We start from the raw sequence: 16168 nt of genomic DNA, 5'->3' as shown, positions 1-16168 counted from the left end.
GAAGCTATTTTTAAATATTGAATTGTCATATGGTCCTTTACAACAACCAGAGGGCTTTGCTTGGATATCTTATCAGCTTTTAGGGTTTAAAACATCCATTCTTCTGAATCTCGTGCTTTTACATTGAATGAATCTGTTCATTCCAGGCAACCTTGTAGATGAGAAGTGGCAGAAACAAGAGATCATACTGCGATACAGGATAGCATTTCATTGCTGTTACCATGGTTACCACTAGGCCTTATTTAGACATGCATGAAACCGGCTGATTATTGTTCTTTTCTCCTCTCTGTTCTGTTTCTTTGATTGATCTCATGGTGAGCACCCAAAGACGATGAGGCAGTTTGAAATGTAAGCATCAATTGTGAGGCAGTGTGGAAGGAGGAGCAAGATAGGAATGGTGGAGACAGACTGGAGGAAATGGCAGCTGCTTAATTCTCCTTTGGTTACTTGAGTTGAAGGATTTGAACTTGACAAAGCGTTGCCCTCAGATAGGAATGGATATGAAAAGGGGATTATGATAAAGTGTAGCTAACCAGCGCAGGAACAGTATAAGAAGGAAAAGACATGTCAAACCATTTCACGCTGCAAGATGGGGGAAGTCAACAATTTTGAACGCTGCCTTTATGATGAAGAAAAAAAAAATTCCCTCAGCGTTCCTCAGTCTTCCTTCCTTCTGCAAATAGGAACCTAGTGCTATAAGGAGTTTATAATGAACAAAGCACTGAATATTGAGAAATTCTATTTTCCCTGAAGTGGAGTTCTTCAACCAAGAATTTTTATGTAGAGATCCATCCCACAAAAATGAAAAGCCAGCAAGAATGGGCTAGCCAGCCATTCATTCATTCATTCATTCATTCATTCATTCATTCATTCATTCATTCATTCATTTTATACACTGCTCATCTCACTTTTGAGTGATTCTGGGTGGCTTTCAATACCATAAAACCAGGATATAAAAACCTTGAAACGTTTAAGACTTATAAGAACAAAATCCTTCCTTGGCTTTTCTATTTTAGGAGAGTCCAGATACTTCAGAGACTACTGTTTATTTTTCATTCTTTCACAACACAGACTGAAGATTTAATAACAATAGCAATTATTCTAATTATGTTATCAGCTACTGACTTTTAGTCACTGGCTTCATACCAATTAATTAAGCTCAACACATCGCTCCATGGCAAATACTAATGATGACCAAAAGCCTTAATGTCGGTCTGCCTCTGAGGTCTCTTCTGTAATTGGGTTATTTATTACTTCTGGCCTGAATAAGCATCATTTCCTGTTGAAAAGGATATTTATATTAACAGATGGTGTATGGCCCTTGACTGGCATTCTTCTGGTGGTACTTTTAAGACAGCTACATTGATGAGCCCATGGATACATATAGTCCTCAATTTATGACCACAACTGAGCCCGAAATTGGTAAGCTAGGCAGTTGTTAAGTTAGTTTTACCCCATTTTACAATCTTTTTGGCCATAGTTGTTAAGCAAATCACTAATGAATCATGCAGTTCTTAAGTGAATCTGGTGTCCCCCATTGATTTTGCTTCTCAGAAGTGGTCTGGGAAGGTTACAAATGGTGATCACATGACTCCAGGACAGTGCAACTGTCTTAAATACATGCCAGTTGCCAAGCATCCAAATGTTGATCACGTGACCATGGGGATTCAGGTTAAGTGTGAAAGCCAGCCATTAGTTACTTTTTCCACAGCCATTGTAACATTAAATGGCTTCTAAAGGAATGGTTATAAGCCAACGACTACTTGCAGTTGTTTCTGTTGAGGGTCATCAGTGGATTCATCCAGCAGATCATTCTTTAGGGAGCGAAAGATATGGACTAAATGAATGCCTTAACGGTCTAACATTGCTTGGTGTCTCAGTATTTTGATGCCACCAAGTAGTTGAGGTGCTGACTAGAATCATTCTTTCAATGAATAGGCTAGTTGATTCCTGGTCATTTTTACATTGCACACCTTCAGAAATAATTTCCATCCTATTTCTGCATCACTCTGTGCACTAAAGAAAAAAAATGTGCCAGAATTAGCATTTAAATTGAAAGCATTTAATCTAAAATATATATTTTTATGCATTGCATTGTGAGTTTACTTTCTTCCCTCTCTCAGCTGACCTTGTCTTGGTTGCTTAGAAAGTTGAATTGAAAAGTGGAAGGATTAAATCTTAGAGGTATCTCTGTATCTGTATTATGCCACTTTCGCAAATATTAGTTATGGAGATGCCATAGTGATAATGTTGGAGAACCATGTTCCTGACTATTGACACTGGTTAGTCTAAACCTCTGTTTCTCTTCTGCTGTGAGAAGCATCAGTTGCTACTATTGAATAGTTAAGTATCATTATTTGGAATAAGGTCTTGTTTGTCTAGTGAAACGATGTTACTGCAATATTGTTCATAGACTTTAGGGCGGTGGGTTGAGCACAGACCTTGTGTGTTTCTCCCATAATTTGCAATTAACTCCACTTTAAAAGTTCAGAGTAAATGCCAACATTAATCACAGGAGAATTGTTTAGGTTTTCATTCAGAGCCTTATCATAAGACTTTACAATTCCAGGTTACATTGTAATTAATCTCCACATTTCTGTTTCAGCTTTAAGTATTAGCAATTAACCTGGAGGAGCTTGTTACTGCTAAGGACTCAATTGGAGAGACGATATTACTGGGCTTAATTTTAATGACGCCCACATTTCTCTGGAACTACTCTGTGCTTAGTTCATAACATTCATGCACAGAGCACGAGCAGGCTCAGGCTATTTGCAGTGGAAATGGTCAAATGCCATTTCAGTTGGAAATGACACACAGAGGCTGGAGATTGTGTTCTGCTGCAGTCACTGTGAGTGAAGCATCTCTGCCATGAATAGCTCACTGTAGTCAATCTTTTTTGGAGGCTCCAGGTTTTGAAGAATAAAAAAAATATTGTGTTGCTGACCCATTTGGTGAGCTACAGGGACTGTAGGGTAAGTCAATATCTGGACAATAGTAGGATCTCTGCCACTCAAGCAGTCCTTAGCCATCACCTTCCTCTCATCCAGAAGGATTAAAAAGATTTCCAGATGAATGTAATCTTTTGCTTGCACTATTTCGAATGTAATCTTTTGCTTGCACTATGAACAAATCTATTATGACATGTTATACTGTATTAGCCAATAGAAGGTTGAACTGAGTGTTTCTCAGCTGAAATGGAACTAAAGTAGCTATGCAATTATTCTAAAGCAGGGGTGTCAAACTGCCGGCCCGCGGGCTGGATGTGTCATCCCAAAGTCACGCCCACCCCATTGCCACCAACGGAGAAAAAGCTCCGATACATTGTGCAACATCACGTGACGTCACGAGTTTGACATGTCTGTTCTAAAGTCAAGAGTTGCATGAATAACTGTCCACAAGAGGAAAGATACCACACAGACCTGGTTTCAGCAATTTTGCTGGCTGAGGCAAAAGTTTAGGTTGCCTATCTAAGCTGCTGGGAAATACCCAGCTAGGGAGGGAGGAGGGAGCAAGCAGGAAATTAGCTTTGAATCAGTGCACAGTTTCAAAAGATCCAGGACTGGCTGCCCCCTCCCCTAAGCCCATGAAACCTTATCTATCTATCCCCAAGGGAAGGCAAGCAGTATTGGAAGATTTCTGTATTATAGGCAGAATACAGTAAAATAGTTAGCTTAAACTCTGCATGTGTAGATCTGTTTCAAAGATGCTTTTTCAAAAGGCAACTGGACTGTTTTTTTCCTTGAGGAAGAAGAAGACATTTTGCTTCTCATCCAAGAAGCTTCATAGGTTCTGGCAGGATCGTGGTGGGTAGAGAGAGCTTAGTTCTGACAGGAAGTGTTGGGGGGAGGCGGTTGGAAGGATCATATATATTGTTTTGCAATCAACTGGTTTTAACACTTTCCCTGAGAGGTCTTGAGGCCACTTGGCGGCATATCTGTGCCCTCAAGAGTCACCTGCATCAGAATGCAAATGAGGTAGAATCTTCTTGGAGCTGCTGAAAGGCCATTGTAGACAGGAGATACATGGTGTCTTATCCCTCTCCTCAGTGCTGGGATTCAGCCAGTTCGTACCACTTCAGCAGAACCGGTAGCTAAGTTTTTGTTGCCTAGGCCCAGAATGGACTTCCAGAAGTGGCATCCACACAGAGAACCGGTTGGTCACATATTTGAATCCCACCACTGCCTCTCCTCCTCTGTTGAGAGACTGCTGCTCAGTGTTAACATAAGTAGCCCCTTTTATCCCTCTTTCGAACCAATGGGCCTCTCTATCCAGAATGCGGACTGTGCTAAGATCAGATGACTGCAAAGAAATATGATCCTACCATTTCCCCCCCCCCAATCCTGTTAGAACTAATTCCTCCATAGCCCCCACCATCCTGCCAGAACTGATGGAGCTTCTTGGATGAGAAGCAAAACGTCGTCTTCTTGTTCCTCAAAGGAAAAAAAAAATAGTCCATTTTCCTTTTGAAAAAGCATCTTTGAGACGATTGTGCCCTGGATGACTGAGAATCTCCACAGATGTGTGTGGAGCTGGTTGTTTGTATCTGACACCGGCTTTCTGTTCATATAATGCAGGGGTCTTCAAACTCGGCCCTTTTATGACTTGTGGACTTCAACTCCCAGAATTCCTCAGCCAGGCATGCTGGCTGAGGAATTCTGGGAGTTGAAGTCCACAAGTCATAAGGGCCAAGTTGAAGACCCCTGTTATAATGAATAAACAGGAACTCTTAAACAGCATCCTTTATTGCCCTTGAAGGCCACAATCTTAGTTTAAAAGGCTTGAATCAGGCTACGCAGCCCTCAGTTCCCTCTTTTCTGGAACACCTGGCTGCCATCCCTTAGTTTTTTTCTGACTAACTTTAGGAAGCAGCTATCAGACTTTACCTAATATTAGGGCTGGCCTTGAAGATACTAGTTTTTGAGATCCAGAGCTTGAATTTAGCCAGATTTTGCTGTGTCCAGCTCTGCATTCCTAACCTATTTTTCCCCCTCAACTATTAATTTTGCCTGCTGTTTTTAACTATGTCATAATTGTTCCAGCTGTTTCCATCTTGTTCCCTTTTACAGTAGTTCCAGCTGTGCTTTCGCTCTACTGTAAGGCCTCCAGCTGTTTTTCTTATTAACAAGGCTTTCTTCTTAGCCTTTGAGTCGAATATGATGTCTAATCTACTGCGCTGTCTATGTTTCTCCAGGGATCAATACATCTTTGTCTGAACAGGGCAGTTCTGTAAATTGTACGTGTCTGTTTCAATTATCTGCCTATCCAATTTATTTAATGTGGCAATCTCAACCTGTCCAAGACTGGTTTATGAAACTTCATTTCTCATATATTGTTACTGTCCAAGGGAACTCATTAGAAATTTACGCTTTTGAGAAACTGTTGAGTCCTTTTTCATGTATAAATAAAAAGTAATTGGTTAGAAAAGTTGCTCTGATCTGAAGGGCAGAAGCAAACAAAAAGACAGTGTCTGATGATCTATTACATTAAAAAAAAATCTTCCTGCAAGTGCTAAATTTTCTTTCTCTCTCTTTCTGAATTCTTTCTGTTTCTGTCAATCACAAAGGGTTACATACGCCTATGTGTACATAAGGCTGTTTTGCCCATTATAATCCCTCCCCCATCCCCCATCTTCCCTCCCCTCCCCTCCCTTCCCCTCCCCCCTCCCTTCCCCCTCCCCTCCTCTCTGTGTGCCTTTGGGACATTCTTGACTCCTGGTGACTGCCTGAATAAGTTCCTGCAGTTTTCTGAGCAAAATTTTCAGAAGTGGTTTTCCATTTTCATTTTCCTAGGTTTAAGAAGCAGTAATTTGTCCAAAGTCCAGCTGGCTTTTTGCCTAGGGCAAGACTGCAGCTCACAGACTCCAGCTGTCTACCCTGGTGTTTTTAACCACTGTACCAAACCGGTTTTTCGTAAGTCTCCCTAGTGTCACCAGAGTTTATTTCTTTGATTTATATTCTGGCTTTCTAAATAGTCAAGGTGGCTTAGACAAGTTGAATCACTAAAACAGAATGTAGGGGGAAAAAAGTTAAAAAAACAAAAACCCTTCAGAATAAAATTAATATTGAGGAAAGTTCTCTTGAGTTTCCCAGTCCGTGGATGGAATCACAGAAATGGGAATAGCGTTCTTTGAGCAATAATACTACCAAGCGGATATTGCTGTAGACCAAGAAGGCAAGGCCTTGTGGGGTGCCAGTTAAAACTGGTCTCTTCATCCCAGCACATACGAGCTCCTCTGAGCTCCTTCCCCCCATTTGGCTTCCCCTTTCATCATCAAACTGGCTGATAACTGCAGGAAACTTTGTCAGGTTTTTTTGGCACTAGCTGAGCAGCTCAAAAGCTGAGTTGCTCAGAGGCCATCTCCTTTCCTAGTTTATTCACTTCTCACTGAGATCAATGATAGGGGAAAAAAAGGAATCTTGGCTGTCATTTGATCCTTCAAAGGTTGCTCCAAAAACAGTAAGTAATGGAAGCATTTTCCATTAAGAAATGGAATGGCTCATTAGCAGACCCTCCTCCAATGCCCTGCCCGGTCTTAGCCTCGCCAAACAATCAGAGGCTTTCCAGCGGGAAATGATGCTCATTCACTTGATTTTACCAGTCTGAACTTTCAAATAGCTGCATCCAGGATTGCTTTGATGCTCTTACATTTTCTTTGAGGAGCAAAACTTGCTGAATTGTTTTTCTTTTTCTTTTGCTGTTGAGGGTGAGATGTTTGCGTATTATTTTTACCACATGCTTGTGCATCACAGATTGGCGCTAGAACCGCGAGGGGAAAATTAACTTTGATGTCCTACCTTAGAACATGAAATTCAGACCAATTGACAAGAAGAGGTACCCTAGCCTGCTACAGAGAACAAGACAGAAGAAAATAAAAGGGGAATATGAGACAGAGTAAAGAGAAAGACAATGTTGAAAGAGAATTTATTTATTTTCTTTTTTATTTGTTTTTTTTACTTACTTACTTACTTCTTACTTACTTACTTACTTGACAGCTTTCATGCCTAAGGTAGGACTAGAACTCACAGCCTCCTGGTGATTGGTGCAAAGTCATCCAGCCAACTTTTGTGCCTGAGGTGGGACTAGAACTTACTGCTTCCTGGTGATTGGCCCAAAGTCACCCAATTAGCTTTCATGGCTAAGACAGGACTATCAGTCTCCCAGCTTCTAGTCTGGTGCCTTAACCACTAGATCAAACCGGTCTATCCACTTGTTGTCATGATCTCAACCGCCTCTTGATTAATGCTCACGGAATAAATGTGCATGGCTCCTTTTCTGAATGTTGGATTGCTTTATGAATGTTACAAAATACATCACGCGATGCTCTTCTCCATCTTCTGTGGAACAAGGACTGTTTTTAGTAGCACTGAGAATGTAATTATCATTGGGGAGCTTCTTAGAAATTTGAATTGCTTTGTAGGGATTATGTTGCTGAGAGCTTAATTTGGGAATACCATATGATCTTGTTAAGGTTTAATATAACTATCATTTCAAAGCTGGAGAAGTGTAATGGTTGAAATGCATTGTGGTCTCTTGGCTGAGTAATGCAAACCAGACAGAATATCCTGAAAATTGGTTTCTTTGTATCTTCCTGCTTTAGATATCTCAGGTGCATCACAAAGACTCGTAATAAAATAGAGCATTTGCATAGCGCTGAGAACAGATGAAGACCATACATCTGTTTCCTTGCCCAAATACATATATCTGCCCCAAAGGTTTCCATAATTTAATAAATGCTTTGTGCAGGACAACCTGCTTCTGATTAAATTAGATTGTAAATCAAGTGGAAATACTTTATTTGCATGGTTTTTACAGCATATCAGATTGTCCTCCCCTAATTTCTCTCACCAAATAATAGAATCTTATTTGAACATTGGAGAGATTAGTTACAGGTATTTAGAGTGGAAAGCAGATCACTTGTATCCAGAAATGGAAAAGAAACCCAACAGAGGCCTAAGACATAGAACATCTTCCAGCGGTTCACCTAAGAAAACAGAAATATATGCATCTTAATTCTCACAACTAAGCTCACTGCCCAAAGGAGCCTTGGTGGCGCAGTGGACTAATGCCTCCTTAAGTAACACCAGCTGCCTGCAATTAGTGCAGGTTTGAGTCCCACCAGGCTCAAGGTTGACTCAGCCTTCCATCCTTCTGAGGTAGGTAAAATGAGGACCCAGATTGTTGGGGGCAATAAGCTGACTTTGTAATAATGCCGCTTGGCGGGGGCCGAAAGCCCTAATAAGCAGGCATATACATAGAATGAAGGCTATTGCTAAGCACATTGATTTGTGCTTAAATTGTAAGCCGCCCTGAGTCTTCGGAGAAGGGCGGGATATAAATGGGATTAAAAATAAAAATAAATAAATAAAATGTTCCCAGCTTCACGCTATTGGCCACTGAGTTGTTCCATCTCCTGTATCTATTATTCATTTATTCTGCACCCGGGTTTCTTCCGCTGATTTAAAGGCCAGTGGGATGCTCTTTTGATTAGTGAGATTCTAGAAAAACCCAATTATCCTGCAAGTGGTTATCAACAGTTCAAAATATTTCCCAGCAGTTGCCTGGTGTGAAACAGCAGGCTATATGCGTTTGTGATTTTTCAGGTCCCGTGCTCAGGCATTTTAAAAGCACGGGGGACAATAGTCGAGATGCATCTTGCCCTTGTTGGAGAGAGTTGTGTACTGAAGATCCCAGGGAGAAATTGACAGTGGAGATAATCTACAACAAAAAGAAACAAACCTTCATGCCTTCTCAATACAAAGGTGAATAACCTGCAGTCTATGTGCCCCGCTCAGTCCTCATATTATGCCTCCAAGGTTATATTGTTAAAATTCAGTGACAGCATCTAGAAATTTATAATGCAATTTGGGGTTGTTGTTTTTTTTGTTCTAATCTGGTCTTTTTAAAAAGCAAAATAGTCTTATATAAATGAATCTTTATTTACATTTCGTGTTAAAAACACACCATACACCAACAAAGACAAAAAAACCATTTACAATATACAAAAAACGAAGAAATAAAAAAATTGAAAACCATTTCAAAAATTTCACATTATATCTACTTCTAAACTAACAATTATATTCCACTCATTAAGTCTCTTATAACTATTCAACTCCAAAGCTTATTCATTAACAAAGACTATATCACTTCATTTTTGACCAACCTCCAAGCCACCCTCATTTCTTTAATCTTTTATCCATCCAAATATACCATTTATTCCATGATAGAAATGCTGGTGTCTCTTCTTTACCCTTCAACTTCTTGGTCAATGTGTCTGCTTCTGCACAATCAAGTATTCTCCTAATTATAAATTCATCCGGCGGGGTATGATTTGCCTTCCAAAATTAAGCATACCCCATCCTTGCCACCGTTAAGATATGTAAAACCAAATACCATATTTCCTTCTTAATATTTCCAGGCCTGGAGCCAAGCAGATACGTCTCTGGTTTAAGATCAACTAAACACCCTCAAAATAGTCTTCTGTTAGGCTTACGTGTTCTCAGACCACAAAATCCAAGAGAGGATGTTTTGGCTTTTTCTGATTGAATGACTTCATGAGGCCAGGGTCCCACCCACTGTATCTGTTGGGTGCCCTAAACATTCTCTTACTTTTTATTCTTTCCAACCCAACAGAATGTTAGGGAAAAACTATGCAAACTGCTTTGGCCATTTGCCTGCCTGTCTGCCTCTCCATCCATCCATGCACATGCAATATGCTTGCACATGCCCTGGCTAGTCCTTGGGGAGGAAGTGCAGACATCCGTGCTTAGAGAGAGACTCAACACATGACATCATTACAGCGCACAGGAGACAATACAAATACTCTTGTGGCTGAGGCTAGTAAAGGGGATGGAAAGAATTCCAGAAGCCTTGCTCCGCTTGCGTACTTTCTCACTCTCCTTTCCCACCCTATCCTCTATCAGAAAGATAACTCTGAAAGCTGAACAGAATGGGATCAGATTTGGTGCTGGAAGAGTTTGAAAATGGGTCAGGTTCAGCAAGGGAAAACGATCCAGACTCCCCCAATCATCCAGTGCATTCCTGTTCCAAAGAACCCTCCTTCATTCCTCCGAATTACATGAGCCACAGCCACCCTATTATGAAAGGGTTAGGAGGCTGCCAGCAGCAATGCTGTGCATGCTTTCCCCAAGTGCAGAATCTGGTTACAAGTTGCCCACTCCTGTCCAAAGACAAAAGGGTCCTTTCCCTTTTCCCCTTCCCCTCCCTCCTTTCCCCTTCCCCCTTCCCCCTTCCCTTTCTTTATTTTGTGATTTGCCAATCCAGGGAACCACAGGGATTCTAGAAATAAGTTTGTTACTTATGAGTAATGTAACAGAATCTTTAAAGCCCAGGAAGCAATTTTCCTGCAGAACAGATACTACTTAATGGTACCAAGGTGGAGGTACTCTGAGAATCTTTCTCATACTTTTCCCACCTGGATTGAAGACTCTCTTCTTTATTGACCCTCTTTCCTCCCTTAAGTATCTTACTGCCTTCTCACTGTTAAAGAATTCACCTTTCCCATCCTTCCTTCTTTATCTCCTTTCTTCAGAATAAGTGCAAAAAAACCCCATGATCTGACCAAGATGATTCTTGTAGGGGATGGTAGACCTTTCCATCTGAAGGCCTAATTTGAATTAAAATGCTAAAAAAAAATTGATTCATTTGTTGTAATAATTTACTTTTGAGGAAGGTGTACTTCAAATGGGAGAACCTTGAACTTCATTGGGGCTGAAGCAGGGGAAACATTCATGTTAGAGTCATGATTGCTTCCCCTAGATTAGAAAAGTCATAAAATTTAACTATGAGCAATGTCCTTAAGGGAAGCGGTGGCTCAGTGGGTTAGGACGCTGAGCTTGTCGATCAGAAGATCGGCAGTTTGGCGGGTCGAATCCCGAGTGCCGCATAACAGAGTCAGCGCCTGTTACTCGTCCCAGCTTCTGCCAACCTAGCAGTTCAAAAGCATGTAAAAATGCAAGTAGAAAAATAGGGACCACTCCGGTGGGAAGGTAACAGCGTTCCGTGCGCCTTTGATGTCTAGTCATGCCGGCCACATGACCACGGAGACGTCCTCAGACAAGCGCTGGCTCTTCGGCTTTGAAACGGAGATAAGCACCGCCCCTAGAGTCGGAAACGACTAGCACGCATGTGCGGGGGAACCTTTACCTTTACCTTTAATGTCCTTAAGGTAAGACAAGGTTGATCCTCAGCCAATTAATCTGTGCAAATGCCTTTCTTGTGGCTTGTGCTAAACTTTAAACCTTTAAAGCCTAGAAACCTAAACAAATAAAACAAGAACAAAGAACCCTTTCTAAGGAGCCCTTTAGAAATCATAGTTTATACCTAGCTAACCTTCTGCTTGCTTGTGGTAGGCAATTTATAGATCTCAACATGGCCCCCGAGCTTAGTGCTTTGCTAATGATTACAATATAAAGAGAAGAATAGCTTTAATGGGAATATTATTCTCCTTCTGACCCTGCCACCCTTCCCCCATCAACCCCAAACTATAGATTCAGAAAGGTGCTGCTAAAAGCAGGGAGTTATGTCTTTTGATTTCCACATTTTGCTGTTTGTTTGTTTTTTAGTTACTTTGTTCCTTCTGTGTGAAGGGTAATAGGGTTGCTTTCCCCTTCTAAGGTGAACGTAAATACCACGTTCTGCCTAAAATTAGAGGGTGCAGTAAAGCTTGCCTGGCAGATGATATTTTTCATGCAGAGCCTTCTCTGCAAAATGATTGCCTGCTCCGTTTGTCTTTAATGACATCCTTGAAATTGGGGGCTGAGAGAGAAAGTCTCTCTGTTAAATCAATAAATGCATATCTTCAGTTAAGTCTGTTGTCTGAGACGTTGTCTGTTATGATTATTATTGTGGGTTGCCAATAATAAGTGAGGGAGGGGGCAAGGTGCTTTGATAATCCAGCCAAATTGCCTAAGATTGCGTATTTACATTAGGACCCCACCTGGAGAATCAGAATAGCTAGTTGCAAACACTCCCAGGTAAATGGTAAGTGGCTGCCCTACCTGATAGAGTCTGGCTTGTTTCTGCAGTCATAAAGCCAGGTGCTGGTACATAACATCTAAGAGAAATTCGAAAGAGGAGATAGCAACTTGGTTAATGTCCCTTGAAATCACTGCCTGGCTTGAAGTCCCCAATACAGCAAGAAGCAAAGATGTTCATGGTTTTAGTGTTTTCCCAGACATCCCCCCCCCTGGTGCTCAGTTCTACATCCATCTGACTTTTTATTCTTCACAATACAATGGAAGTTAGAAAGAAATTATAGAAAGGGCTGACGACTCTGCCTGTCCATTAGCAGGATAATCCTTCTAAAATCAAACATCTTTGAACCAGATTTGATGATGTTGAAGAACCTAGATCAGGGATAGGCAACCTTGGCTCTTATATGACTCGTGGACTTCAACTCCCAGAATTCCTGAGCTAGCCATGCTGAGGGGAAAGGGAGAGGTTTCCAAGCTGAGCCATGCTGGCTCAGGAATTCTGGGAGTTGAAGTCCACGAGTCATAAAAGAGCCAAGGTTGCCTACCCCTGACCTAGTAAAAGACTGAGATTCAGAATTGAACAGATCTGGCTTGGAACTGAGGGGGTGGGAAGGGAGGGAGGGAGCGAAGGGAGGAAGGAAGGAAGGAAGGAATTAATTTTGAAGATGATCAATACACAAGAGAGGCAATTGGGCAGAAGTGCTGAATGTTCCCAATTGCTCCATTCAAAGACCAGAACAGTTTGGATACAGTTTGTGCTCTGGGCTTCTCGGTGCACACATACACAGCACAGGGTATGAACAGAAATACAGAGATGCAATTTAAAGCAGCTGGTTTCTGAGGCTTTTGAGGGGGTATTGAACCATCCAGCATCTGAAATAAAACAAGGCATGGACAAAGTGTTTCGTGTGAATTCCTGGATTGCTAAGCAGAGAAAGTTGCCTAGAGATGTGGTGGTTTATTTTGTAAAAAGGGAAATTAGAGATGAAGTTATACAAGCTGCCTATGATACTAAAGTTGTGATTGCTGGTCAAGAAGTTTTGGTTCTAAAAGAAATTCCTCCAAAGATTTTAAAGAGAAGGAAGGACTTTATATTTCTTGTGCAAGAGCTCAAGCAAAGAGATATAAGGTTCAGATGGGAGATCCCAGCTGGGTTGAGCTTCATGTATGATGGCAAAAGGTACTGTTTGGGTACTGTGAAGCAAGCGCATGATTTTTACAACAATGTTTTAAAAGCAACCCCATCAACACTTCTGGAAGCTGCAGAGGGATCTGGAGAAGGAGAACATCAAGAGGATGAAGATGGACAGATAGACGAGAAGGGTACAGGAGGAGATCAAGCTGCAACTCTTTTGGATGATCCTAGAGAACAGAGGGTGACGCGTGCTGCCTTAAAACGCTCAAAAAAGATTAAAAAATAAGACCAGTAGAAATCTATGGAACTTCCACAATATACTTATAGTCAAGTGGTAGCTGTGTTTTTAAGAGTTTTGGGATGATATCTATGGTAACAGAATGTTCAATTTGGAATTAATGGACAATTTACTACAGAGGAAGAGGAAGAAAATTTTGTGGGTTAATGCGGGTTAATTTGTGTAAGAACTATCTATTATAGCCTATTTTGGCTAGAGAGGTTAATAGGGATAGGTGCTTGTGATGTGTAAGTGAGAATATGTCTAGGTAATAGTGAATTGTGGAAGAACATAGATGGGAATGATGCTAGTTTTCTTTTATTTTAGTTCTTTATACATATTTAGTATTGTTAAGGATTGGTTTACTCTATATAAGCTAGAGAGTGATGGATTTTAGAGTTTATAATTGTTAGTATATGATTGTTTATGATTGCTTTTTAGATATATACCTTGTATTTTGCTCTGGGAAGTCGGGGGGGGGGGAGGGGGGGAGGAGGGGAAGTAGAGGGGTGGGAGGCAGGGGAGGGAGGAGGGAGAGGGGGAGGGGGGGAGATAGGGGGGAGGTAGGGAGGGGAGGAGGGAGGGGGAAGGGGGGTTTTTCAAAGGAAAATTGTATTTTAAAACTTTTCAATAAAAAATAAAAAAAAAAGAATTTTGAAAAAATTCCCAAAGCCACATTTGGCATGCTTTTGCATTTCATATTTTATTTAAAAGCTCTTTTAATTAATGATAAATAAAAAAATTAAATAAGGAAGTTAGCATGCTAAATAGAACAGAACAGAATAGAACTAGAATAGAATAGAATAGAATAGAATAGAATAGAATAGAATAGAATAGAATAGAATAGAATAGAATAGAATAGAATAGAATAGAATAGAATAGAATAGAATAGAATAGAATGTGTGTGATTGGACACACAAGGAATTTGTCTCTGGTGCATAAACTCATCTCTACCAGAGTATTTCATATAAATAATAACGCAGAATCTTTAGGCCTGACTTCCCATAATATTAACCAATTTAAGTTCTTTATCCTGTAGCTTCTGAGAATCGTAAATACAGAGGAAGGGGCATCATAAAAGAAAAAAAAAACCTAACTTGAGTGTAATCTGGAAGGGTTGAAACAGTTCTGTAGCACACACTTTCCTAGTTCCTTCTTGTAGGGCTCAAAACACTTTTAAAATGATGAATAGAGATGAAGCATAAAATGTAGATATTTCAGGATTCCATAATATAAATGCTTCATTTTATTAAAACCTCAACTTGGGGAGAATTATTTTGCTGTTGCTCATGTCCTGATGGTCTAGCAATTATTCAGGCATACCTTTTGACCATAACACTATATCATGCTAGTTGATTCAATTGGAAAAGCAGGACCAGAGATTGAGCATTCGAAATATATCCTGTTACTTTTCAGCTACTGAAAAGTTCTGTTATCTTCCCTCTCCATCTTCCATAGCTTCTCTTTTTGCTTCTAGTTAGTACGGGTAGGTTGGTTGCCGTGGTATATGCAAAATGGAATTAAGCAGTTCCTATAAAATATACATGAGCAAGAATTGCCTGCAGATCCACCAGACATATATTTGTCTGAGTGCTAATTTGTGGAGGATTGAGGGGCTTCTATCTGGTGTAATCAGCCCACAGTGCTCAGGATTATGCAAACACATTCAGGTAATGGAATGGTGTGATTTTTTTTTCCCCTTCGGCTGTTAACATTTCTGTTCTCAACATGTTCCTTCTAATTTGATGTGAAAGTTTCATTCCTCAGTTCAGGAGGAGTGTTCTGAAGTTGACGTGTTACAGCTCTTAGAGTGTTAAGAGAGATCAGAGAGGCCTTGACATTTCCGAGAGTTGATGTTCACAAGATTTTCTTGGGCAGTTTCTTTTCTGAACAACAGCTTGAGCAGGAGGACAAACTTGGAGGAAAAACTTTTGGGTCAGAAAGAGAGCTGACTTTCTTTTCTTAGGGCCTTGAAGAAAAGATGGAGGATGAAGAAAACTGTGATTGAAAAAAATCTACCTCCTGGTTTCCCAAATAAGGCTGATGTTATATCTTTTCTCATATTCTTGCAAGCATACATTTTAGATTTTGAAATTTATTGAGATGTAAACATCTTGAGTGGCCTAGTTCAGGGGTCCCCAACTCCCGATCTGTGGACCGGTGCTGGTCTGTGGCCTGTTAGGAACAGGTCCACGCAAGTGGCAGGCAAGCAAGTGAAGCTTCCTCTGCAGATGCAAAGGATCTAAGCTGCATGTGAAACCATCCCCCCCCCTCCGCCCGATCCATGGAAAAATTATCTTCTACGAAACTGGTCCCTGGTGCCAGAAAGATTGGAGACTGCTGGCCTAGTGAGTAAAGAAACTGGTCTCCCACTCGGAAAGTTGAGAGTTCAATTCCAGGTAGTGGCAGATGTTTCTCTCCCTGGGCACAAAGAAAAAATACCTGCTGTGAACTTCATGTGGCGTCAGGAAGGGCATCCGGCTAGTAAATGCTCAGCTTCCAGAGATGTAAAACGGGAGATTTTTTTTATTGAGATGGAAACGTAAAGGTTTCTCTTTTCTTGTGATCTATCCTCTCACAAATCCCATGCCTCTTCTTCCCTATCTGAAGAAACCCTATAGGGGCCATTCTGTCATGATAACCCACCCATAGGATATATTTTAAAACTGTAAGATGTCAGAGAGGCTCCTAATTCCCAGAAGATGATCTGTGCTTGGTTACCTTTTGGAAAGGTTGTCCAAGAATGTCATAGCCCACCCATGA

At 40.8% G+C, this 16168-nt stretch overlaps 1 protein-coding gene across 1 annotated transcript in view; it reads left to right on the top strand.

The window, feature by feature from the left end:
• Positions 1–16168, top strand: part of PTPRU (protein tyrosine phosphatase receptor type U) — a 354100-nt gene that overhangs the window by 211046 nt on the left and 126886 nt on the right. The gene's annotated exons all lie outside the window — the stretch shown is intronic.

Source organism: Vipera berus, assembly GCF_964194415.1.
Source record: "Vipera berus genome assembly, chromosome: 9".
Lineage (NCBI taxonomy): Eukaryota > Metazoa > Chordata > Lepidosauria > Squamata > Viperidae > Vipera > Vipera berus.
Note: the sequence above shows the minus strand (reverse complement) of the source record. Positions and strands in the feature narration are given on the sequence as shown.